A 27214-nucleotide genomic window follows, 5' to 3' on the forward strand; every position below is an offset into this window, starting at 1 on the left:
GATAGATAGATAGATAGATAGATAGATAGATAGATAGATAGATAGATAGATAAAGATATATAAAAAAAAGATATAGATAGATAGATAGATAGATAGATAGATAGATAGATAGAGAATAAGGTAGGAACTGGCCAGAGAGGGATTACTTTGACGTAGTTGGCTGGCTTAAACATGCATTGAAATGTATGTGAACGAAAAATCCCTGTTTATATGGAAAGTTTGCTAGAAGGGGTTATATAGCAATGTGCAGATGGTTTTCCAGAATTTTTGTTGGTCACACCCATCACATAGATAGATAGATAGATAGATAGATAGATAGATAGATAGATAGATAGATAGATAGATAGATAAGATCTGTTAGCTTGTAAGCGCTGAGTAAACTGTTGGCACTATATAAATCCTACAAACAAAAAATACCTCACTCCCTAAATCCCTTATAATTACAGTAACAGTGCCAAAAATCAGTTATATACACAAACTAAGTGCAATATATTATATATTCACAAATAATTGAATCTGTATCACAAATGCCTGATACCTATATACATTATGTGCAAAATAAATGACAATGTGAATATTTCTATATAATTATAAACAAAAGTCAATTTTTAAAGAAAATAAAAAACACAGCTCAAAAAAAAATATAAATAAATAAAATAAAACAAAAACGTATTGAACAGAAAAATAAAAAAAATAGTAAATAATATATGAAATAATGTCCAAATAAAAGTGCAAAATAAAAGTCCCAATCCAAAGAATGAAAAAATCTTAAATCCAATGTGCTCTAAAAAATAAATGAATAAGTGCCATATGCAGAAACTTCAGTGTATTGGCACCATCCATGTTAACCAACATATACTGCACTCACCAAATATAGTGGACTCTCAGTGATTAAGAGTCAAATACGCTTTGTGGGTATTATATATCCTCCCAATAGGGGTTCACACATGGGGCCAGGAAACAGGGAAGGCAGGCTGCTCCAGTTCTCTTCTCATGGAGGCTTTACAATACACAGTCCAATCAGCTCCCATAGATTAGACTGGATCTGGACGCCGTGGCCTCGGGAATCCAGCAGGGGGGGCTTCACCGACCGTCACTTTGTCCACACTCGATGGCGTCACTCCCGTGTCTTTTCTAGCCCTCCTCTAGATGTCATACCCCGGAAGGCCGTCGCTCCGACATGAACAAAACACGATCATTTAGCCGGCTCCGCGACCTAGAACACCCGTCTACAAGGCACTGGCTGTGTATTGAGCTCGCAGCTCACAAGGCGCTCCGGCTGCCTTGAATGGGAAGGAGAAGTCCGCATAGTCCAACCAAGGCGCTGCGACACTACACATCGGAGCTACACACAAACAGCACCGAGACTCACCGCCGAGTAACCCGGGGGGAGTGCTGGGAGGAGTCCCCAGGCTCTGCCATTGGTACTGGGCGGGGCACTAGCATCTACTATAAATGACAATGTGAATATTTCTATAGAATTAGAAACAAAAGTCCATTTTTATAGTGCTTCATATCCGACTTCCATATTCCCAGTGTGCAGAAATAAAGACAGCCAAGAAATAAGTGCTCTTCCTCTCTTCCCAAGAAGGACAACACACCGCACTCACCAGAAATATATGACATCTTCTCTCAAAGAAGGTCATGTACGCTTGAAATATCAGAAATAGATCTTATCCTCCCGATTGGCCAGCTTGCATATATGGAAAAGACTCTAAGGGCTAGTTCACACTAGATGCAGTCCAGTGCATTTTGTTTTCTGCATCAAAAATACATGCACAGTGTTTTCCATGTATTCCAATGGCCCTAGTTCACACCAGTGTAGTCAGTTCCAGTTAGTTTCCGGAGCAGAAAAATGTAGAACATGCTGCGTTTTTCTGCAAACCATACTGGAGCATAGCAAACTGCATCAAAACTGCACCAGAACGGAGTATGGTGTGAGCTGTAAACAAAAACATATCCGGAATGCATACGAAGTGCATTTTTGTAGTATGAAATGAATGAAAACGTTTTTTGGTGGGATCTGGTATGTTATGGGCCAACCTATTTCGTAGGTTAGGGACTTTACGATACAGTGGAAGTGCGGCCTAGGGTGGATCTTCTTGTGAAGTGGCAGTGCGGCCTATGGTGGCTTGTTTGTGGCCTAGGGTGTGCAGAGCAATACAAAGCAGTCTGTTCCTGTGCTGAAAGGGGAGAGATCTCTATTGTTTACATACAAACCTCTCCCCTGTCAGCTCCGCCAACGATCACCGAGTCCAGTGATTGACATGACGAGGAGCCAATAGCGGCTCATGTAGGGTGGCGTCCTAGGAATACATGCAGAAACACACCTACGTTCCCAGAAATGTGCAAAATACACGCCAAAGCGTTCATCGGCCTTGTGGTGCCATTCATTTTTAGCGGCACTCCAAACACGGGTAGCAGTTGCTTGTTTGTTGCACGACAAAGTGTGGGAAAGACGCACAAAAACGTATACAGCAAAACGCGCTCGGCTCGCTACCAAAAAAAGGTACATGAGCTGCTTTGGGAGGCTTGTCACATGTATGGGGAATCATCCAAGTGAATGCTGTTGCATGACAAATCTGCCAAAAGAATTTGGGAAAAAAAAAGCGACGCATTGCAAAGGTATGAATGCAGCCTTGGTGATGCCTTTTACTCTAAACATCTGAGAAATACAAAGAAACAATCTAGTTTAACCACTTGCCCTCCAGAGGATTTACCCCCCTTCCTGACCAGGCCATTTTTTGCGATACGGCACTGCGTTATTTTAACTGACAAATGCGCGGTCACGGAACACTGTACATAAATTAATGTCATTTGTTCCCCACAAATAGAGTTTTCTTTCGGTGGTATTTGATCACCTCTGCATTTTTTATTTTTTGCACTATAAACAAAAAAAGGCTGACAATTTTGAAAAAAAAAATGTATTTTGACTTTTTCCTATAAAACATATGCAATAAAAAATGTGAAAAATCAAATTTCTTCATAAATGTAGGCCAAAATGTATTCTGCTACATGTCTTTGCTAAAACAAATCCCGATACGTGTAAATTAATTGGTATATATACTGGAATTTTGATTTTTTTTTATACTAGTAATGGCATTGATCAGCCACTTATAGCGGGACTGCGGCGGGCATTCTGACACTGGTGGGGAACTGACTAACTGCCACTGACTTCCCTATTGACACTAAGGCCCCTCTCACATGGGCGGTTAGACTTCAGCTTTTAGCTGCAGTTGGAGAAACTTATTTACCTCAGCTAAATGCAGACAATGCATCCCTATGGGTCTGTTCACACACTGGGTTTAGCAACGTTTTCATAACATACGGTGTGATGTGTTTAGGAAAAATAAAGTTGACAGTGTCCAGGAGCGATGTACCGCAGCTATCTGTACATAAACACAGTCCATTGCAGTACAAAGAAAAAACAAGTAAACAGTTGCTATAAAAAAGGCAAGAATTTACTACTGCAGCTAAGAGCAGCCGCATATAAGCGCACGTAAACGCATGGCATCGCAGAGAAACACAATGTACAAACACAAGTGACCTCTGTGCCAGGAATGTTGGAAATGCACAATAAAAAAACATGCTTTTACAAGCGGCAGAACAACCTCCCGTGTGAAAGAGGCCTAATACAGGGATCAGTGCTAAGAAAAAGCACTGACACTGTACTAATGACACTGGGCAGGAAGGGGTTAACATCTGGGGCGATCAAAGGGTTAACTGTGTGCTGTGTGTGTTATGCTGTGTGCACTGTGTTGTGTGTTACTATGGAGACACGCTGTGCAGAGAGATACAAAACAGCAGTCCATGCTGACAGGAGAGAGACCTGTGTTGTTTATACTCAGGTCTCTCCCCTGTCAGCTTTCCCCGACGATCAGTCGCTGAGTGCTGGCCGGGACCCGATGACTGACATCCTTAGCCGCCAATAGCGGCATGGGCAGGGCGACGTGCGTGCGCCCCTACCAGAAATGTATATATACGTGATTCTGCGCAGCCCTGCTGCAGTAGTTCTGCTATAGGGTGGAGGGCAAGGGGTTAATAAACGGCAAGTCCACCCAAAAACTTATATTTAAAGGGGAACAAAACTCACCTCCACTCCCTTGCTGGCATCACATCGCCTCCTCGCTACCTATTAAACACCTCTGAAAAGCGATTTGAGGGTGGATCGCCAAGCCATATAGATACAAGGACACTGGATTCTGTAACAAAATAAATGTATTGGTAAATACGGCCAATAAATAACTAAGAAATGCAGCCAGGCTGACTTATAGACACCGGTCAGTACTGGAACTGCCCTTAGTAACCAGACCTCTGGTTGCTATGGTAACCATTCTACATTTGCTCCCCGTATGGTAAACAAGCCTGTAATTACCATTACAACCCACTGTGATAAGTCCATCTAGACCTGTGTTTTACTAAAGGGTGGCCATACACACTACAATCTGATCGTACAATCCCATTTACACAAAACTATGTCATATGAGGAGAATATACAATACTATACAATCCAATCAATGTCTATCTAATTGCACAGGCCTTTATATTGCATCCTTGTTAGTACATCTAAAGGAGATTGTACAATCAGATTGCATTGTACTAAAAAAATATGAGAATACACCTTCTTCCTATATTCCATCAGCCACAGGAACAGAATTGGGAATCGTTTACACCAGTCTGCACGCTAAAAGGCATGCGTGCTGGTGTGCGTTTCGTTAGGGCAGTACCATGTGCTGTATTTTGATTTTTTCAGCTATATTAAAGTGACACGTCATTCAAAAAGCTGAATATTTACTGAATGCACCTCAGTGGACATCGATCCTAGATGTCTTCTGTGTGCTCCCACATTGAGCCTGTATTATTCTAAGCAGATCAACAGACACGCCATGACCAGTCTCCATCTCATCCTTACATGTCATTTCTCAGCTGTCTGCACCCTGACTGGCAAGACGGGTACCTGGTAACGAGCGCCATCAATAGACAGGCAGAAGAACTGCAGGAGAGCTCAGATATTAGCTCCATGGTGACAGAAGTCTGTACATCCCCGCTGCTCACAGACCCCGCCCATCTACCAACTGACGCAGGGGAAGCCAATCAAAGTGGAAGCACTTGGAGGACAAACCAATCCTGTAGCATACTGTAGATGTCAGGGGAAGAAACAGAGCTAGGAGAGGCTCCCATCCCAGCAGTGACCCCACCCCCATTTCTCTGTCCGGGCGGCCCCATCGAACACTCATACCTTGTCTGCCTGGATTAATACTTGCTCGGGCCATCGCTGCCTGAATTGCCCTATCGTGGGCCGGATTACAATTGTTTTGGGCTCCGCCCCTCTCTTCCCCTTTTTTGGGTACCCAGATGCTACCTTCCTACCCTGATTGAGTGTCTCCCAGATTTCAATAAAACTTTGTGTGTTTATCATCTTCCGTGTGTGTTCTGTCCTGCCTACGCTTCCCTCACATTGTTATTTTAGAAGAAAGAACTTTAGTGTCACTTTAAGTGCACATACCTACCTGTTATTCTTACCAAACATCTTGAGAGTTGATTACTCCTGTGCTCAATGCCTCTGCTGACTGTTATCAGTTACCATTATTCCCATCTACCATGGACTACAAAACACCTCACCACTATGTTATGGAGAAAAGGAGGGGGTGTTTGCAGTCCTGTCCCAGGGTGACAACAGTACTCCTTCATAGATAGAGTACACTTAGTGAGCATTGTCATGACAAGACGGGAAGTGTGTGAATAGAAGGATCCCCGGGGATAATAAAGTAATAAAAAGGCTCATGAAAAAACAAAAGTGGCCACCACATCTAAGAACTGGCAACCAGCAATAATAACATATTTGTTTTTGGGTTTAGATACACTGTAAAGCCAAGGAACTTTTTATCATCACAAGGAACAGTTCCTACAGTCATATGAGAAGTGTCCCTTTTGCTGGTTGCTGCTCTCTAAGTTGAAGTCTCCTGTCCTCTGCTCACCCTGACACCCCAGCAACGGTAATATTTTGGTGTTGCAGGGTGTTAATAAAGAAACTGGACCTGTTGTAGGCACTCATCAAGAATGCAAGCAATGCCTGCCCTTCCTGCCCCCCTCCTCTATTCATCAAAGCTGTATTATAGCTTCCATCAATGAAGTGTTCTATGAGTGGCGGTAGGGTTGACAAATTAATAGCTTCTGATGTTGTGGGGGAAAATATGAGGGAGGATTTCTACTAAGAAAGCAGCCACCAGCCCAAGAGACAGTATGTAAGTGCCATCCCTTGTGCTGATTTAAAAAAAAACTAAACTTAGGCCATAACTACAACATATGTCACATTTGTAAGATCCGTTGTGTGGATGGAAAATGTAATTGGAGAATATGTAGAGCCATTGCTCCTTGCACTCTTGGTTTCATTTGAAACTTGAAGTCTTGTTGTTATGAGCAAAAATTTCTCTCATCATTTATGTAGTTACAGAGTAATTAATGGAATTCATGCCGATTGTGTATATCATTTATAATCCTTCGCAGGGAGAGAGTGGAAAATAGATTTTATGCTCAGATACTTATATTGTCTTATCTCTGTGCTGCTGTCAATTAAACCTGTTCCTCCCTATGTCTGATCAGGGCTCATCAAGGAACCAAAGCAGGGAAAACATTAAACACTAATTTATTGCGGAGTGTAACAGGATGGGCTGGATTTAAGGCTCTGTGCTATCACCCCCTATAGTAGACGGTTGGGGTACACAGGGTGTAATGTGGGGGGATCTCTGTATGTACACAGCACTGTGCTGTCACCCCCTATAGTAGACGGTTGGGGTACACAGGGAGTAATGTGGGGGGATCTCTGTATGTACACAGCACTGTACTGTCACCCCCTATAGTAGACGGTTGGGGTACACAGGGAGTAATGTGGGGGGATCTCTGTATATACACAGCACTGTACTGTCACCCCCTATAGTAGACGGTTGGGGTACACAGGGAGTAATGTGGGGGGATCTCTGTATATACACAGCGCTGTCCCCCCCCCCTAGTAGATGGTTTCATCCATTCATTAAATCCATTAGGCCGCAGTGGGGAAGAAGCAATCACAGTGGTGGGGGAGGGGGGTGGAAGAGTCCCCTGACCCCCAGAAATGATGGGATTGTTTTGCAGGATTTCCTGGTGTTCGGGGAATATACAGGACATCCAGCCATTGCACATAATGCAGTTTCAGCGCAGTGCACTCTATTCCTCCAGGGAACTTGCACTCGGCTTCACTGGACGTCTAACAAGTCTAAGGACACTTTCCTGTATTTTTTATCCCCTCAATACCAGCCTGGTTCTTGATTTTTAAAAAATGAGACATCACCCCGGGGGTCACACCTTCATTTTGGGGGTGTTCGCACTACCCTCCCCCACCCCCCACATCAGCAGCAGCCAAGAAATTCAAATTTAAAAAAAAAAAAATGTCAGTTATTTTCTCAGAAGCAGCAAAGGAATTCAAATTTAAAAAAAAAAAAAAATTGCTGCAAACAGATTTGAAAGTGGCCTAATTTGCATATTCTGGTTGTCATGGCAACAGAGCACAGGCTTGGTCATGTGACCTCATGCTCACTGTGACATCACAGGTCACATGCTCAGTTTGAAAGTAGACTAGCCTCATTTGCATATTCCGGTTGTCATGGCAACAGAGCAGAGGCTGTGACATCACAGGTCACATGCTCACTGTGACATCACACGGTGAGGGAGCCTCAGATTGTGACTGACCTTTGAAGAGAGAGGAAGCAATTGTACTTTCTCTTCAGAATCGCTCGTCGTACGATGTTCAACTTCAACAAGCTAATCAGAGATCATTTTCTGAGCAGAATTCCAGCACAATCAACACAGGAGAGAGACGAATTCCCAATGAAGGATCACCAGCAAGCCGCACAGCCCCATGTTACCGCCCCCAAAAGGGGTGTGGCTGGGGCAATTAGACGGATATTCAAGAAAGACATGAAAATTGACCCTCTGAACAACAACCAAGAGGGTCCAACACTGGAGAGGGCGGGACCCTTGGTAGAGGACTGCCAACCAGTTGCACAGCCCCATGTTACCGCCCCTAAAAGGGGTGTGGCTGGGGCAATTAGACGACTATTCAAGAAAGACAAGAAAGTTGACCCTCTGAACACCAACCAAGAGGGTCCAACACAGGAGAGGGCGGGACCATCGGCAGAGGGCTGCCAACAAACCGCACAGCCCCATGTTATTGCCCCTAAAAGGGGTGTGCGTAGGGCAATTAGGCGGGGGGTTAGAGCAGCTGCACACAGGATTTGGCCCTTTTGTCCAATTTGTCGACCGAAAACCAGGAGAGACGCTGATGGTAAGTATTCTAATAGAGAGATATAATGCAAACACTGCAGGGAAATGTAATGTATGTCACCCACATATATACTATATACACTGGGGTCACTACTATATACACCTAGGGGGGTCACTGATATATACACCTAGGGGGGTCACTGATATATACACCTAGAGGGGTCACTGATATATACACCTAGGGGGGTCACTGATATATACACCTAGGGGGGTCACTGATATATACACCTAGGGGGGTCACTGATATATAATTAGGGGGGGTCACTGCTATATACACCTAGGGGGGTCACTGCTATATACACCTGGAGGGGTCACTGATATATACACCTAGGGGGGTCACTGATATATACACCTAGGGGGGTCACTGCTATATACACCAAGAGGGGTCACTACTATATACACCTAAGGGGGTCACAGCTATATACACCTACAGGGGTCACAGCTATATACACCTAGAGGGGTAACTTCATAGAGTAGGGAAGTGTTCGGACCCCTGTCTTTGTATATACACGGCTCTATACTGTCACCCCATATAGTAGACGGTTGGGTTACACAGGGAGTAATGTGGGGGGATCTCTGTATATACATGGTACTGTGCTATCACCCCCTATAGTAGAAGGTTGGGGTACACAGGGTGTAATGTGGGGGATCTCTGTATATACACAGCTCTGTACTGTCACCCCCGATAGTAGAAGGTTGGGGTACACAGGCTATAATGTGGGGGGATCTCTGTATATACACAGCTCTGTACTGTCACCCCCAATAGTAGAAGGTTGGGGTACACAGGGAGTAATGTGGGGGGATCTCTGTATATGCACAGCACTGTACTGTCACCCCCGATAGTAGAAGGTTGGGGTACACAGGGTGTAATGTGGGGGGATCTCTGTACATACACGGCACTGTACTGTCACCCCCTATAGTAGAAGGTTGGGGTACACAGGGTGTAATGTGGGGGATCTCTGTATATACACAGCTCTGTACTGTCACCCCCGATAGTAGAAGGTTGGGGTACACAGGCTGTAATGTGGGGGGATCTCTGTATATACACAGCTCTGTACTGTCACCCCCTATAGTAGAAGGTTGGGATACACAGGGAGTAATGTGGGGGGATCTCTGTATATACACGGCTCTGTACTGTCACCCCCTATAGTAGACGGTTGGGGTACACAGGGAGTAATGTGGGGGGATCTCTGTATATACACGGCTCTGTACTGTCACCCCCTATAGTAGACGGTTGGGGTACATAGGGAGTAATGTGGGGTGTATTCTTCAATGATGTCATTCTAGTGAGTGCACTACGTATACTTCTGTCTATAGATCATTCGCAGAGTTCAGGAAGCCCCCTTGTTGTACAACTGCTGAGATAAAACCAATACAGGACATTGGAATGATTCTTAGGATAATGGGAGAATGGACTCCCGGGGCCCAGAACCCCCACATTGTCCATGTATAGAATTCCCATAAAGGGGGCCGGGTGACACAAGATCATTTCCACAACACGGATGACATTCACTTACATATGTAGAAAGGAATGAAATGTCCGCAGATTCTGTGGACTATCTATACATGATGTGTAGACAGAGGAATAGGAATAACTGTTTGTTTTTCTCTCTCCAGATGAATATAAGATCCAATCCGCCAACGATGGAACGACGACCAAAGGGGTTCCATTTATCAGCAAGATCTATCTAACCCCAGGACCCAGCAATGGAACATCGAGGAGGCTCCACCCACTGGCTTCAGACCGCAGCACACCATGGAATGGTCCATCTTCATCCATATTATTCTACACAGCACTATGGAATGGTCCATCTTCATCCATATTATTCTACACAGCACTATGGAATGGTCCGTCTTCATCCAGATTATTCTACACAGCACTATGGAATGGTCCATCTTCATCCAGATTATTCTACACAGCACTATGGAATGGTCCATCTTCGCCCGGATCATTCCACAGCGCCATACTGAAGGGTCCATCTTCACCCGGATCATTCCATAGCGCCATACTGAAGAATCCATCTTCATCAGGATCATTCCACAGCGCAGTATTGAGTGGTCCTTCTGCTTCCAGACCATTGCACAGCTTGATATGTAGCGCTTCACACTCACAAATCGCATGCGGCGCTGAAATATTTAACAAATCATTTTCAAGCAGTTCCGATCGCTATGACCAGACATGTACACTATCGATGGAAACATTCACCTTCCATAAGATCCTTGGACAGGGGTCCTACGGGAAGGTGTTGTTAGCCTCCCATTCCGCCATTCAGCGGAAGCTGGCAGTGAAGCTGGTCAAAAAAAGCAAACTGAAAGGTCAGTATGAATTGGCGTGTATAGAGTCCACCGTAATGCAAGTCTGTGGCAGGCTCCCGTTCATCATGCACCTATTTGGATCCTTCCAGACAAAGGTAAGTCTTTCCATCTTCCAATTTCTTCCTCTCTTTCCTGTACTGCGCCCCAACACTGATCCAGACCCAAAAATACTCATATCGGAAGTCAGAACTGACACAAGGCCTCCCTCTTCCACCGATGATGGTCTTCGGACCTATCAATTAGTCCTTCAGCCAATGAGTGTTGAAAGGTGAGAGGCAGAAGGGAGCTCCACTTGTGTCCCACAACAGAGGGCTCTGGCTGTAGTCGGGTGAGCAGTATAGGTAAGAGCAGAACTCTAGAGCGCCTCCTACAAAGCTGGAGGTTGGTTAGGACAACTGTACAGAGTAGGGGTTTTCTTTACAGAGGTTGCCATTGCTGACCTTCTTCCGAAATCACTAGTTGCCTGGCTGCTTCTGGACTCAGAACTCTGAGTCATGGATCCAGAAGGAGCCTACAGCTAGGACAGAAGTCAGACCTCCTGATCTACACGAGACTTCTAGGATGGTGACCAAACTACTAAAGTGACTGGATCACCCTAACAGCCATACAAACCTAGTACTGTGATCAGGATAGTCCAGCCATGGCGGCCTACGTATTTACTCTGTTTGGTTTTCCAAACTCGTGTGCGTGTTTCTGTATATTAATCCACAACGTGAAATCTTCTATGTCTAATGTAACCTCTACCTCTTCTTTTCACACAGACTCATCTGGTATTTGTCATGGAATTCCTGAGCGGAGGGGAGCTCTTCGGATTGATGGAAAACAACGCTCTGAATGAAAAAACCATAAGGTAAGTCAATGATAGGGACACACTACAGTTGGGGTGACTGACCACTGAGCATAGGCAATCACGTAGTCAGGCCATTCATACCCCTTAATCCATACCCCACTACATGTACTCCTCTACCCATACACCTCTACATATACCCCTCTACATGTACTCCCCTACCCATACCCCTCTACATGTACTCCTCTACCCATACCCCTCTACATGTACTCCTCTACCCATACCCCTCTACATGTACTCCTCTATCCATACCCCTCTACATGTACTCCTCTACATGTACCCCTCTACCCATATCCCTCTATCCCTACCTATCCATCCATCCCCCTCTACCAATACCCCTCAATCCATACCTCTCCATACATACCCTTCTATCCATACCCCTCTACATGTACCCCTCCACTCATACCACTCTACCCATACCCCTCCACATATACCTCTCCATCCATACCCCTCCATTGATAACCCTCTATATATAACACTCCATAACCTTCTATCCGTAACCCTCCATCCATACCTCTCCATCCATACCTCTCCATCCATACACATCCACCCATACCTCTCCATCCATACCTCTCCATCCATACACAGCCACCCATACCTTTCCATCCATACCCCTCCATCCATACCTCTCCATCCATACCCCTCCATCCATACCCCTCCATCCATACCTCTCCATCCATACACATCCATCCATACCTCTCCATCCACACCCCTCCATCCATCCATACCCCTCCATGCATACCTCACCATCCATACCCCTCCATCCATGCATACCTCACCATCCATACCCCTCCATCCATACCTCTCCATCCATACCCCTCCATCCATACCCCGATGTACATTTAGCTTTTATTGGTTTGTGATGATTTTGAATACTAATTCATATTTTCTTTCTCCATCAGATTCGTCACTGCTGAAATATTATGTGGCCTGCAGTACCTGCATTTTCACCGAATCGTGCACAGGTGAGTATTGGATCCGCTGAATAATAATGGGATATTTAAAGCTGAACCTCAGGAAAAAGGAAAATCCTCCCTTCCACTAGGGCTACCACTGCACTGCAAGGGTTAAATATTTATGTCTAGGGGACCAATAACAAGGACTTTTACTGACCTTCCCCGCTCCCCTCTTCTCCCCGATATTCCCATTTGGGGGCGGTCCCTCGGTGTCCTCGGTGCACTGAGGGAGCGGGAGATTAGGTCAATGTCCTTTTCCTGGTTCCCGGGCATAAACCAGAATGTAACCCTTGCAGTGTGGAGGGGGGGAGACCACTACAAGTATTTTCTTTTATTCCCCCAATTCTGCTTTAATGAGTCCTTGTAGTTCTGGGTGGAATCTCTCTTTGGCTTCTGATATCAGGAAGACTTTCCACCAGAGTTCCCCGTTGTGTTCTCTCCTGTAAAGTCTCATTCCATCTGCTGCAGAAGTCTCCCTGCTCATGCCATATTCTGCTTCATGTAGGATTTATACAAAATCCAGCAAGAGGAGTGAGAGCTCCTCATAATGAATATCGCAGGTGGGCGGAGCTGGGAACCCCGGAACAGAGATCTTCCTGTAGTCAGATAAAAAAAAGAAGCCGATGCCCACCCATCAATGTTCATTCTTCTTTGTATAGATGTATATTTGTATCTTTTCTCTCTTTAATATAATGTGGGATATGCAGAGCTAACTGTTCTCTTCTTTTCTTCACAGAGATCTCAAACCTGAAAATATTCTTGTGGACGGCGCCGGACACATCAGAATTGCCGATTTCGGATTGGCCATGGTCGGTGTCACCGAGTCGAATAGGATCAGAGGACGTTCGGGTACAATGTTGTACATGGCTCCAGAGGTAAGTTTCATGACATCCTGATATTAGATGCCATTGTAATGTTTATTATGGGATATAGAGAAGACATAAAGGGGGCTCCCCTTTCATTAGATGGAGAATTCCCCCACTGGGGCCCCGGTTGCTGTCACCGGGTCCCCAGGTCAGAACTATATCCAACAAAAGGTGGGAAGTTCTGAGAGTTGTAGCAGTGTTAGAGCCTCTTTGTAGAGGACATTGAGGCCGGGTGTAGATGGATGGATCTGTCTGCCCGATCCACACATACAAATGGGATAAAAGCTTCAGGAACGCCTCACCTGCTCTACGCCTTCTCTTTACCATGGTGAGCGCTTGTGAACATTGAGCTATTGGGCTCCGTACACCTCTGTCTGTCTCCTTTAACATGCACAATTAAAGTGTACCTCAAGGCAACCTGCTTTTTAGTTTTGGATAGAGCGAGGAAGGGTTAGACCCTCTCTCAGGTTTATATTGGTGTCCCCATTGGGGAGATTCATCCTCTATTTGTACCGGTGATCATTTTCACCGAAAAAGAAATAAAGAGAAAGTTGTCCCGTCTGACTTCCTCTAGGACAGGAAGTGAAGGGAAATTTGTCCAATGGTACAAAGACAGCAATGAATAATCTGCCAGGATTCCGAACCCTAAATTACTGGATCCAACACTAAGAAAAGATTTGACTATACATACACTTTAAGCCCCACCTCCAATGCTCACAAGCTCCGCCTCAGTTTGATGTATTTTGAGTACTATGTTAGGACTCCTGGAGGCTCCATACGTCACATATGTTAGCATGGAGTCTCCTCTGTCCTCTGCCTGGCCTGACAAGGTCCTAATCCTTCTATCTCCTCTTTTGTTTCTACAGGTCTTGCAAAATGTGCCATACTTCACCACCATAGACTATTTCTCCCTGGGAGTGATAGTCTATGAGATGACGTTCCACAGACATCCCTTCTTCAGACGCCAAAAGACTCGGAAACAGTATGCGTTCGATGTAATCAACAAGAATCCTCGATACCCCAAGAGAATTGGGTCCTCCCCGCGGGACTTCATGGAAAGAGTAAGTATTCGCAGGGTTTTACCTTCTCTTCCTTCCTTCCCAGGCTCTCTTGGGTTGGGGAGCAAGTTTAAAGGGACAAGTAAGGAAGATGAAATATGTCACTGTCAGAATCTAATAGTAAACGGCATTCTAGTTATTCAATGTTTCTAATTCTATTCCCTTCTTCATTGCAGCTCTTATGTAAGGATCAGGATAAGAGAACGCTCCTTGTAAAGGGTCTAAGACGCCATTCATTTTTCAAGGACATCAACTGGGCAGAGTTGACGGAAGGAAAATCACCCTCACCCCTGATAATGGGACCTGAGCAACCGGAAGATAGAAAAATAGAAATGACAGAATTCATGTCCAAGGAGTATTCGGAGACGGAAGACCAGCATATCAGCGAATTCTCCTACATGAGCGAGTGTTTCCAGCAGCAGCCAATGGCCCCATCTCCAGCACCGCCAGAGGGCCAACAGATTCTACGCAGGTCTCGGTGGCGTTAGTATGACACCAGAAGGAAGACCCTTTCCTTCTTCCTCTCCATTTCCTCCTGTACTTATTGTGTATGTTCAGGGGAATTCAGAACGGCTCTAACACCACTTTTCTGGCGGGAGTCCCCTTTAAGAGCTACCTACGCCTAATTCAGGCAAGCATTTGCTCCGGTGTCACTAACATTACCGACACGTGCCGCAAATTCAGGAAGTTCTTACTACCGCCACTTCAAGTATGGCCGTGACATATTCTTCAAGGAGAAGTGTGGGAATGAAAATAACAGACATCCATCCCAACCTACATGGCTGCAGCTGTCCACCGCTGGCTCCAAGACCCGAGAACTGAGCGATCACATGACCACTGATCACTCGGTTCTCGGTCTTCAGAGAGCAGAAGAGGGATGACAGTCAGTGACCGCTCGCTGCTCTGCCCCCCCAGAGCTCACTGGAGAGCCGGACTGTGGAGTGGGTGGTAGCGGCTGGCTCAGAATCACGGCACCATGCTCAGAGAAGCGTGAACCAGCGAGCCGGTCAGGGATCTAGGTGGATCCCTACAATATTGTCAGGATCTTTGTTGAGCCAGGAATGGCTCTGTGATGTCAGGTGACAGGGTTGGGGTTAGATTTAGGGAGGGGGTAAGAGGGGTGGGGGGATTAGGGTTAGGGTGGGGGGATTTGGGTTAGGGGATAAGGGTTAGGGGTGGGGGGTAAAGGGTTGGGGTTGGGGTTATGGTTAGGAGCTTACGTTTAAGCTGTCATCTGACATCACAGAGTCAGTTCTGGCTCTGCAGGGATCCCGACCGTACTGTTGGGATCCACCCACATGACTGACCGTCAGCTGACTCGGCCTCTCAGTGTGTTGCTGTGATCTTGAGCCAGCCGTCCCCGCCCCCTTCACAGCCCGGAGCTCCGGTGAGTCCTGGAGGGATAGAGAAGAGAGCCAGAGACTGACAGTCACTTCTCTCTGCTCACTGAGGACCGAGAACTGAGCGATGGGTGGTCATGTGATGGGCGGTCATGTGATGGGCGGTGTTTGATCGCTCAGTTCTCGGGGTAGAGCCGGTCAGGGACAGATGCAGCTGGGATCCATGCTGCAGACATCTAGGTAAGGAGGATGATTTTCTATAAACCCGCACTTCTCTAGGAATGGATGGCCAGCCTGAGCCATCAGCCAGGAGATTCCCCGGACGACAGCTTCATGTACACAATGAGGGGAGGATACAGGGATGTCATTGGCCACTGCCCATATTTGGGGAATGACTTGCACTGGGTGGGCGGAGCCTGATGAGGAGCGGAAAAACTAGTGCCCAATCAGGTCCGCTTCACTTGTGACTGACGGTGCCCAGCAGTGGGCGGATCTGAAAGCCGCAGGATTGAAGAGCAGCTATGGACCCGCCCACTGCCTGTGCTGTCAATGAAAAGTGTAGCGGACCTGATGGAGAACTAGTCTCTCCCCTCCCCCATCAGGCTCCGCACACTCCTACTATACAAATCCTCGGCCAAGCGCCTGTCAGTGTGATGGGTGCAGCGGCCAGGCAGGGAGGGCGCTGGGGGAGGACTGTCCGGTGTGGCGCTCCTTCCCCAGTGCAGACATGGACACATTCATAGACCCGTCTGTGACACATACATGGACTGGGTGTAAGCACCGACACTTTCACTGCTACCTTAAGTGTCCGACTTTCAGGATGGGGCCCCCAGGATGTTGTGGCCCCGCCTCTACCTTCTGAGCACTGTACAGGGACATGAATTGGGCACCCCAGACTGATGATTCAGGGACAACCAATCGCCTTAGGGGGTCAGGAAGGATTTTTTTTCCCCCTTTGGAGACCATCTGACCAAGGGGGGGGGTTTGCCTTCCTCTGGATCATCGGAAGATTTAGGGGTCTAAAAAAGGCATCATGTCTTCCACAGAGCTCAGGGTCCAGGACTGCACAATACACAGAGCTCAGGGTCCAGGATTGTACTATACACAGAGCTTAGGGTCCAGGACTGCACAATACACAGAGCTTAGGATCCAGGACTGCACAATACACAGAGCTTAGGATCCAGGACTGCACAATACACAGAGCTCAGGGTCCAGGATTGTACTATACACAGAGCTCAGGGTCAAGGATTGTACTGTACACAGAGCTCAGGGTTCAGGATCGCACAATACCCAGAGCTCAGGGTCCAGGATCGCACTATACACAGAGCTCAGGGTCCAGGATCGCTCTATACACAGAGCTCAGGGTCCAGGATTGTACTATACACAATAGATAAATATAAAAAATAGCAAAAGACATATAGAGTGATATAAAAAAAAATACAAACAAAAGATAGATAGATAGATAGATAGATAGATAGATAGATAATAGATAGATAGATAGATAGATAGATAGATAGATAGATGATAGATAGATAGATAGATAATAGATAGATAGATAGATAGATAGATAGATAGATAGATAGATAGATAGATAATAGATAGATAGATAGATAGATAGATAGATAGATAGATAGATAATAGATAGATAGATAGATAGATAGATGATAGATAGATAGATATATAGATAGATAGATAGATAGATAGACAGATAATAGATAGATAGATAGATAGATAGATAGATAGATAGATAGATAGACAGATAATAGATAGATAGATAGATAGATAGATACATGATAGATAGATAGATAGATAGATAGATAGATAGATAGATAATAGATAGATAGATAATAGATAGATAGATAGATACTAGATGGATATAGGGGCAGCACAGCGGCTAAATGGTTGGCACTTCCGCCTGGCAGTACTTGGGTCGTTGGTTCAAATCCCAGCCATGGCACCACCTGCCTGGAGTTTGCATGTTCTCCCTGTGCCTGCGTGGGTTTCCTCCGGGTACTCCGGTTTCCTCCCACACTCCAAAGACATGCTGGTAGGTTAATTGGCTCCTGTCTAAATTGGCCCTAATATGTGTATGTATGAATAGGGACCTTAGATTGTAGGCTCCTCGGGGGCGGGGACTGATGTGAAGGTACAATATATATGTGTAAAGTGCTGCGTAAACTGACGGTGCTATATAAGTACCTGAAATAAATAAATAATATAGATAGACGGAGGGAGGGGGGGGGGGTGGAGATAAAGCTAGATAACAAAGCCCCGGTGGCCTAATGGATCAGGCACTGGCCTCCTCAGCCAGGGATTGTGGGTTCGAGTCCCACCTGGGGGGATATCTTGCTTGTCTCTTATACCAGGATGAGGGGAGGATGAAGAATAGAACCATCTGGGGGGGGAGGGGGGATCCACCTCTCTGTGCTCCATGTGTCAGTCCTAGAAGGTCCCTTTCCTGCGATCACCCGCTGGAGCAGACTCCATGGACCACTTGATCTTCTCCTGCCGTCACTCTTCTATGTTTCTTCCCCAAGAAAGGCCCCTCCACCAGGTGGATGCTGCATCTGTCCCCACGCCGGCTCTAAGACTGAGAACTGAGCGATCAAAGCCTGACAATCGCTTAGTTGCTGCCTATCAGTGCCCATCATTGCTGCCTATCAGTGCAGCATCATTGCTACCTATCAGTGCAGCATCATCAGTACCACCAAAAGAAAGCTCTCTGTGAAAACAATGCTACAAATGTCATCTGGGTAAAGTGTTGCATGACCGCGCAAGTGTCATTCAAAGTGCAACAGAGCTGAAAGCTGAAAATGGTCCTGGGCAACAAGGGGGTATAAGTGCCCGGTAGGCGGGGGGTTAACTAGGCCTGTAGTTTGCTCCTCCCTGCTCACTTCCCATTGGCCATACGACTGCTGGTACCGGATTACCTGGGTACCTGGTTACCTCCCCCCCCCCCCTTGTACTTACCTGAACCCCATCACGATCATGCCTTTGGGAGTCATGCTTGTAACTGTCAGTTTTGCAATGCCTCATGGGACTTGTAGTTCTACAACAGCTGGAGGGCCACAGTTGGCCACCCCTGCTATAGACCTATCATTATGATGGGCCACCCTACAGGCCATAATGGATAACCATGTGTTAGCACTATTACAAAGTTCCAATGTTTTATTGTCAGAATTATTATTATACAGGATTTATATAGCGCCAACAGTTTGCTCAGCGCTTTACAATATAACGGGAGACAATACAGCAACAATACAGTTCAATACAAGAGGGTTAGGGCAGAATGGCCCAGGGTTCTGCTGTAATGATGGGGTTAAGGAGACTGTTGCTGGTACTTGCAAGCACCTCTATAAGAACTTCTCCTATTTGTTTCCCTTTGGTGTGTTAAGTATACCACTGAAAGCGTATACAGAGGTACCTCGGTTTCTGAATGTAATTAGTTCTGCGGAACTTTTCATATTGCGAAAAATTCGTAATGCGAAACGCGGTTTCCCATAGGAATACATTGAAAACCAATTCATCCGTTCCGGAGGTCAGAAAGAAGTGGAAAAAAGTCTTATCTGTTCAAAACTCTTTATAAAGTGCACTTTAAAGACATAGTACTGAACAGGGACATGATTATAAAAAAATTTGTAAATGCATTGAAAACCAAGTAATCCGTTTGTATTGCGAAAAAAATTCGTAAACCGAGGCATTATTTTCAATGGATTTTCATTCGTTAACCGAAAATTAACTTAACTTCTTCAGCCCCAGCTACTGCATTAGTACGTTTGCAGGGCGGCACGGCTGTGCAAAACCACGTTTTAAAACGTGGTTTTGCAAAACAGGTAGGGGTCGCGAGCGAGGCGCGCGCCCGCCCTACCTGTCCCACGGGTGTCAGCAGCGGGTCTCCGTCGCCGGGTCACGGCCGGTCATTACCGGCCGTTTCCCCGTGATTAGCAGCGATCGCTGACAGAGAGCAGGCCTGCATTGTTTACACACAGCCCTGCTATCTGTCAGTTGCCTGTCAGCTCCTGACAAGCTGAAGAGGGAGAGAAGAGTTTCTCTCTCCCGATCAGCCTGTCCCCGTCCAGCACACACCCCCGCCCCCTAGTAAAACACTCCCCTCACACAGTTAACACTAAAAATGTTAATCCCTTCCTCCCCAGTGCCATTAGTACAGTGTCAGTGGTTTTTTTTTGCACTGATCACTGTATTGGTGTCACTGGGGATGTCAGTGACCCCAAGTCAGTTCCCCCCCAGTGTCAAAATGTCCGCCGCAGTCCCGCAGTCCTGCCATAAGTTGCTGATCGCCGCCATAAGTCGCTGATCGCCACCATATGTCGCTGATTGCCGCCATTATTAGTATAAAAAAAAAATCCCACTATCTTTCCTGCCATTTGTAAACGCTATCATTTCATGTAAACCAATTCATTTACACGTATTGGGATTTTTTTTAGCAGAGACATGTCGCAGAATGCATTTTGGATGAAATTTGTGACAAAATTTGATTTTTAAATTTTTTTTACTGGACATGTTTTATAGCAAAAAGTCCAAAATATTGTATTTTTTCTCAAAATTGTCAGCCTTTTTTTTATAGCGCAAAAAAATTAAAAACACACAGGCGATCAAATACCACCAAAAGAAAGCTCAATTTGTGGGAAAAAAGGATGTAAATTTAATTTGGGTGCAGTGTTGCATGACCGTGCAATTGTCAGTTAAAGTAACGCAGCACCGTAACACAAACCTCTTCTGTAACCGCTTCCTGACCATCCTACAGCAGAAATACTGCTACAGGGCGGCATGGGTACGCAAAATCACATATATATATATATTTATATATGTGATTCGCGCTCCTGTGGTTTTCACACCCCTCCCAGATAGCGTCAGATTGCCCGTCAGTACACCAGTCATCACATTTAACCCCTTGATTGCCAGGAGCACGCTCATGTACAATAAACCTCCATTGCTAGTATAGTGTCTGAACGGGTCAATATCATTGATCAGGTCAGCACTATACCAGCGTTCACATTAGTATTGCATCCCCAAAAACGCAGCGTTAGCGGGATCAACCACGGTACCTGCCAACACCTGCGTTTAGCCCCTACGCTTACCCCCCCTTCTCCCCCAGCAAGTGCAGTGTCAGTAGGTCACTGTCACTTGATACATTGTACCAAAACCGCAGTGTTCGCAAAATCAGGCCTGATCTCTGTTAGCACTTGCCGGTAAATTTTGATGACTCTCATATGCAGCAGAGTGCCAGTACTAGTGCCGCTCTACCTTTTGGTGAACTGGCGAGTACCAGCGGTCTAGTACATCCTGGTCTTTCACATACCTTTTTGATTTTTGGAGCTGTTTTTCACGGAATATCTGTATGCGTTGATTGTGGATCAAAGCAGTTTATATGCACAACAATTTATCGCCGCCAACCCAAATTCAAACCTTGCCAGACCATTCGCATGGAAACTCATTACGGTTTTCAAATTTACATTATTTTTGGGCCTAACCCTCAACACGGGCATTACTAAAAGAAATGAATTGCGGTTGTATTGGTCCGCAGACCCGATTCATCATATGCCCGTGTTCTCTGCTGCCATGGCCAGGCATAGATATGAGAGTATAATGTGTTTTATGCATTTCAGCGACAATACACTCTGTCATCCTCGGGGTAACCCTGAATTTGACCGGCTCCAAAAAATTCAGCCCCTCCAAAATCACCTTAACCAAAAATTTGCAGATGTCTATACTCCCCAGCAAAACATCTGCGTTGAGGAGTCCTGCGTTGAGGACAACAGGCTATACTTATAAGTTTCGGATTTACGAGGGAAAAGATAGTCACGTGGAGCCCCCCGGATGCCCAGACTACATGGGGAGCAGTGGCAAGATAGTTTGGGACTTGGTGTCATCATTTCTCCATATGGGGTACCACTTATACGTGGACAATTTTTATTCAAGCGTGCCACTATTTAGACATTTATTCAATCTTGGAACTGGCATTTGTGGCAAAGTGTGACCTAATGTGTGCCCACCATTAGAAGTGGGTGGATGCAGGGCGGTATATTCTAATGGTGGGCATACCACACACTTTTTCTGGCAGAGATTTCTTCTAATTTTTTCATTCAGTCCACTGGCTGCATACAGAAAAATAAAGAACATAGCATATATAACCAACAAGGACCAGCGATGTACTGGTACATCACTGGATTTGAATGGTTATACCAGGATGATGCCTACAGCTGCAGGCATCATCCTGGTATCGTTTTTTTCAGCCGGTGATCGGCTTTCATGTAAAAGCAATCCTAGTGGATAATTAGCTGCAAGATTGCTTTGACAAACAGTAAGAGATAATGTCCCCCCTCCCCCGCTGCCTTCCACCACCTTCTCGGGCAGTCCCGTGCCATCGGGAACCTGAGAATGCAGCCGGTGTTTCTGCCAGCTGACCATAGAGCTGATTGGAGACCAGAATGGTGCCAATCATCTCTATAGTCTAAGAATTCGGAAGCTACAAGCATTTCATCACTTCAGTTTCGCAGGGTATAAACAGCGCCATTTGTAAATTGGGAAAGCATCTGATCACACCGATTTTGGTTTGATTAGATAATGTAAGGGCAGAGGAGATATCTAGAGTCTGATAGACCCCAGATTTCTCAAAAAAGAATATGACAATGCCCATTGAAGTTATAGGGGTTATTTCCATTCCCTCTTATAGCATTAAAAGTGATAAAAAAAAAAAAATGAAAGGTACAATGTAAAAATAATTAAAAAAAACCAAAATAACAAAAAAAAAAAAAATTGCCCCTCCCATGCGCGCACACCTGACCTTGACTCTGTGCCGTTATGTAAACAGCGGTTGCACCATGCATGTGAGGTATTGCCGTGAAGGTCAGATCAAGGGCAGTAATTCTAACACTGGACCTCCTCTGTAAATCTAAAATGGTGGCTTTTAAAGCGCTGCCTATGGATATTAAAAATGTTTGCAGTTTGGCGCCATTGAACGGGGCATGCGCAGTTTTAAAGCATGTCATGTTTGGTATCTATTTACTCGGCATACCATTATCTTTTATATTTTACCAAACAATTGGCCAATATATTGTGTTTTTGTGCATTAAAAGTAAAAAAAGTGTATTTTTTTTTTTTAATTTCTTATGAAAAATCGCTGCGCTATGTGCCATAAAAAATTGTAGTACCCACCATTTTATTCACTAGGGTGTCTGCTTTAAAAAAATATATAATGTTTGGGGGTTTAAATTAATTTCCTAGCAAAAAATACTGATTTTTTTCATGTGAACAAAACGGCTTGGTCTTCAGGTGGTTAGAAGAGTGAATGATGTGTGGCATAAACTTCTAATGCTGGGCATAAAACGCCCCCACCCCACAAAATGACCCCTTTTTGGAAAGTAGTCACCCCAAACTATTTGCTGAGAGGAATGTTGAATCAATAGAAGAATTTATTTTTTTACCACAAGTTTTTGGAAAATGACAAAAATAATTTTTTTTTTTTTTTACACAAAATTGTCACTTAAATGATTTACTGCTCACACATGCCATGGTTATATGTGGAATTACTCCCCAAAATACATTTTGCTACTTCTCCCGAGTATGGGGGTACCACATGTGAGAGACTTTTTGGCAATCTAGCCAAGTACAGGACCCCAAAATCCAATAAGCACCTTCAGGCTTTTAAAGGGGTTTATTTCCTCATTACACTTCCAGACTACCTATCACAGTTTCGGAGGCCCTGAAATACTCAGTAGAAGTAGCAGAGTGTATTTTGGGGTGTAATTCCACATATACCCATGACTTGTGCGAGAAATAAATCATTTAAATGACAACTTTTTTGTCATTTTGCAGAAACTTGTGGAAAAAAAATAAATCTTCCATGGACTCAATATGCCTCTCAGCAGATAGCTTAGGGTGTCTAATTTCCGAAAAGGGGTCATTTGAGGGTGTTTGTACTATCCTGGTATTTTAGCACCTCAAGAAATGCGATGAGCAGTCAGAAAGTAAAAGCTGTGTAAATTCCATTATCTATACCATAGTTTGTAGACGCTATAACTTTCACAAAAAGCAATCAATATACACTTATTGGGATTTTTTTAACCAAAAACATGTAGCAGAATACATTTTGGCTTAAACTTATGACGAAATTTTAGTTTTTTTAGATATTTTTTATGACCAAAATGAGAAAATATTGTTTTTTTCAAAAAAAATGTTTTTTCTTCAAAACTTTTTCTGGTTAATTTCCCTATTCCCCCTGCCTGGACTGTCCCTGAATATCCCTATTCCCCCTGCCTGGACTGTCCGTGAATCTCCCTATTTCCCCTGCCTGGACTGGTCCCAAATAGATACAAGTACACTGGATTCTGTAACAAAATAAATGTATTGGTAAATACGGCCAATAAATAACTAAGAAATGCAGCCAGGCTGACTTATAGACACCGGTCAGTACTGGAACTGCCCTTAGTAACCAGACCCCTGGTTGCTATGGTAACCATTCTAAATTTGCTCCCCGTATGGTAAACAAGCCTGTAATTACCATTACAACCCACTGTGATAAGTCCATCTAGACCTGTGTTTTACTAAAGGGTGGCCATACACACTACAATCTGATCGTACAATCCCATTTACCAAAACTACGTCATATGACAATATACAATACTATACAATCCAATCAATGTCTATCTAATTGCACAGGCCTTTATATTGCATCGTTGTTAGTACATCTAAAGGAGATTGTACAATCAGATTGCATTGTACTAAAAAAATATGAGAATACACCTTCTTCCTATATTCCATCAGCCACAGGAACAGAATTGGGAATCGTTTACACCAGTCTGCACGCTAAAAGGCATGCGTGCTGGTGTGCGTTTTGTTAGGGCAGTACCATGTGCTGTATTTTGATTTTTTCAGCTATATTAAAGTGACACGTCATTCAAAAAGCTGAATATTTACTAAATGCACCTCAGTGGACATCCATCCTAGATGTCTTCTGTGTGCTCCCACATTGAGCCTGTATTATTCTAAGCAGATCAACAGACACGCCATGACCAGTCTCCATCTCATCCTTACATGTCATTTCTCAGCTATCTGCACCCTGACTGGCAAGACGGGTACCTGGTAACGAGCGCCATCAATAGACAGGCAGAAGAACTGCAGGAGAGCTCAGATATTAGCTCCATGGTGACAGAAGTCTGTACATCCCCGCTGCTCACAGACCCCGCCCATCTACCAACTGACGCAGGGGAAGCCAATCAAAGTGGAAGCACTTGGGGGACAAACCAATCCTGTAGCATACTGTAGATGTCAGGGGAAGAAACAGAGCTAGGAGAGGCTCCCATCCCAGCAGTGACCCCACCCCCACACTACACCCATGGGGGAGGGGGTACCTCTCCTGCCTTGGCCCCACCCACAAAATAGTGAAGCCAATGGAACACAATGACAACGAGGAGAATTGCATTTCACAAGGAGCAGTCAGCAATGGCAGCGTTCTTATTCATTTTGTGTCAAGTTTTTTGTCTTTCTTTTTAATCCTAAAACTGGTCCTATGGATTTTATATCTTCTATTATTGTTTGCAACATGATGATTAAAGATGTGATATTTTTTTTTCCTCAAAAAAATAAATAAAAAGAGAATAATAAAAAAGAGAAGAACACAAAAAAAGGTCATAAACAAATAAGGAGAATTGCATTTCCACAATGGGCAGTCAGAAATGGCAGCATACTTATTTCCTTTTTTTTATTTATTAAATCCTAAAACGGGTCCTATGGATTTTCATTTATTATACAGTTGTCTCTAACCTGATCATGTGACCAGCTTAGAGCTATACAACTCCATATAAGGTCATGACCATATAAGGTCAATGTGTCATGTGATCACAGTGGAGCAGCATTCTAAAAATAGAACTGGCAGGTGGAGCAGAGCTGAGTGTGAGCTGCTTGACTGCAGTGAACATCTCTGTTCCTTGTGGGTCTGTTCACGACGGTTTTTTATACGTTTACTCGTATATTTTATTGCAAGTTTTCTGCCTTCAATTGAGTGTGTAAGCTTGCGTTTTCATTTACTGTTTCTTATCAAGCTTTCATCAAAATGCCACTGAGAACGGCAAAAAGAGCATTGGAAAGGAAAGAAAAGATGAAATTAGAGAGATCAAATCATCCAACTTTCACTCAAATGCCACTAATTAAGATGGAAAGCGTAGAAAAAAGAAATGAGAGGCTCAGATTAGAGAAAGCCAGGCAGGAAGCTTTAATCAGAAAGGACCTCAAATTGGTGGAAACGTACCTGCAAAAGAAAGAGAAGAGGAAAACAGACAGAGCAAACGACATTCTCCAGTTTCTCAAGGACCGTTTCCCATCTGTCCGCGAACCCCCCCATCAGCCCACGTATGTGTTACACCGCAATTCGCGTCAATATGTTGGAGTTCCGGACACAGAGGAATTCAAAAAAGAGGACCACTACCGCAGCTGGTGGGAGACACGGCAACGTCGTCTAAATATGGGACTTTTAACCCCACTCGGTGAACCATGCAATCCTTTTGGAGGGCCGGTCCTCGACGAATTAGACATTTACGCCTGCATGCTAAATGATGAAGATCTACAGTCCTTAAAGAAATTCATAAAAGAGAAATATGGAGAAGAGACAATACCAGAACCAGAGATCATAGTGACAAAGAAGAAGAAGACTCGGCAGCCGCAAATTGTGACACATTCAGGTACTCCTGAATACCTTAAAAAACGAATAGGCGATAAACAAACAACACCCACACCACAGCGTCCTCCAGAGCTCTCCAGACCAGCCCCTGAGCAGAAGAATATTTCTACAACGCATACAACTCCTGATGGTTCACAATCTGGAGCAGCTCAGCCAGGACAAAGTGCTAAATGTATGCCAAGACTGTTAGGGAAAAGAGAGCAATCTACTCCACAGCTACGCGCTAGAGAGTTAAAAGCCGCGGAGGACACAAAGCTGAGACCAGTGGATACTGTGCAAAAAGCCTTCGCAAACTACAAAGAGGCAAAACAGGAAATGGTACAGAAGCCATCCGGGGTACAGAAAGCTCCCCAAAGATGCTGCAGGACAACATCAACTGTACCCAAACTTCCAAGCCTCACAACAAAAGGCACAGTTTCTGAAGACAAAACGAATCCAAGGTGGCAAAAGTGTGCCGACAAAATGCTGGTGCCTAGACCACCTCTACCAAGAGTCAGCGGCAAAACTCCTCTTGTAGCTGAACACAGAAGAAGATTTACTGACGTCAAGATTTCCTCAGACAGAAGGTTCCTATAGAGATTTCTGAGAGGAAGACAGTGGCTGCAGCCAAGCTGCACAGTTTAAGGAAGGATGTCAAACCATCAATAACACTGCTCTCTTGTTGGGTAACTTTACAAATGTACCGTTTCCTAAAATACAATGCTTGGGGAGCACTGATGAAGTGGCACGGATAGGCAGCACTGATGGTCACTGACAGGCTGCACCGATGAGGTGGCACTGATGAGGCGGCACTGCTGGGCATTGATGAGGAGGCAC

The 27214-nt window shown here is 44.8% G+C and overlaps 1 long non-coding RNA gene across 1 annotated transcript in view; it reads right to left on the minus strand.

Annotated features, from left to right (window-relative positions):
• Nucleotides 1-4093: 4093 nt before the first annotated feature.
• The window catches only part of LOC149465250 (uncharacterized), a 55289-nt gene continuing 32168 nt past the window's right edge, over nt 4094-27214 (minus strand). Inside the window, exon 3 of the long non-coding RNA XR_016312225.1 lies at nt 4094-4202. This is a non-coding gene — a long non-coding RNA (uncharacterized LOC149465250). The remainder of the gene's footprint in view (nt 4203-27214) is intronic.

This window comes from Staurois parvus, unplaced genomic scaffold, assembly GCF_062004578.1.
Source record: "Staurois parvus isolate SC_StPar_1 unplaced genomic scaffold, SC_StPar_1.0 ptg000138l, whole genome shotgun sequence".
Lineage (NCBI taxonomy): Eukaryota > Metazoa > Chordata > Amphibia > Anura > Ranidae > Staurois > Staurois parvus.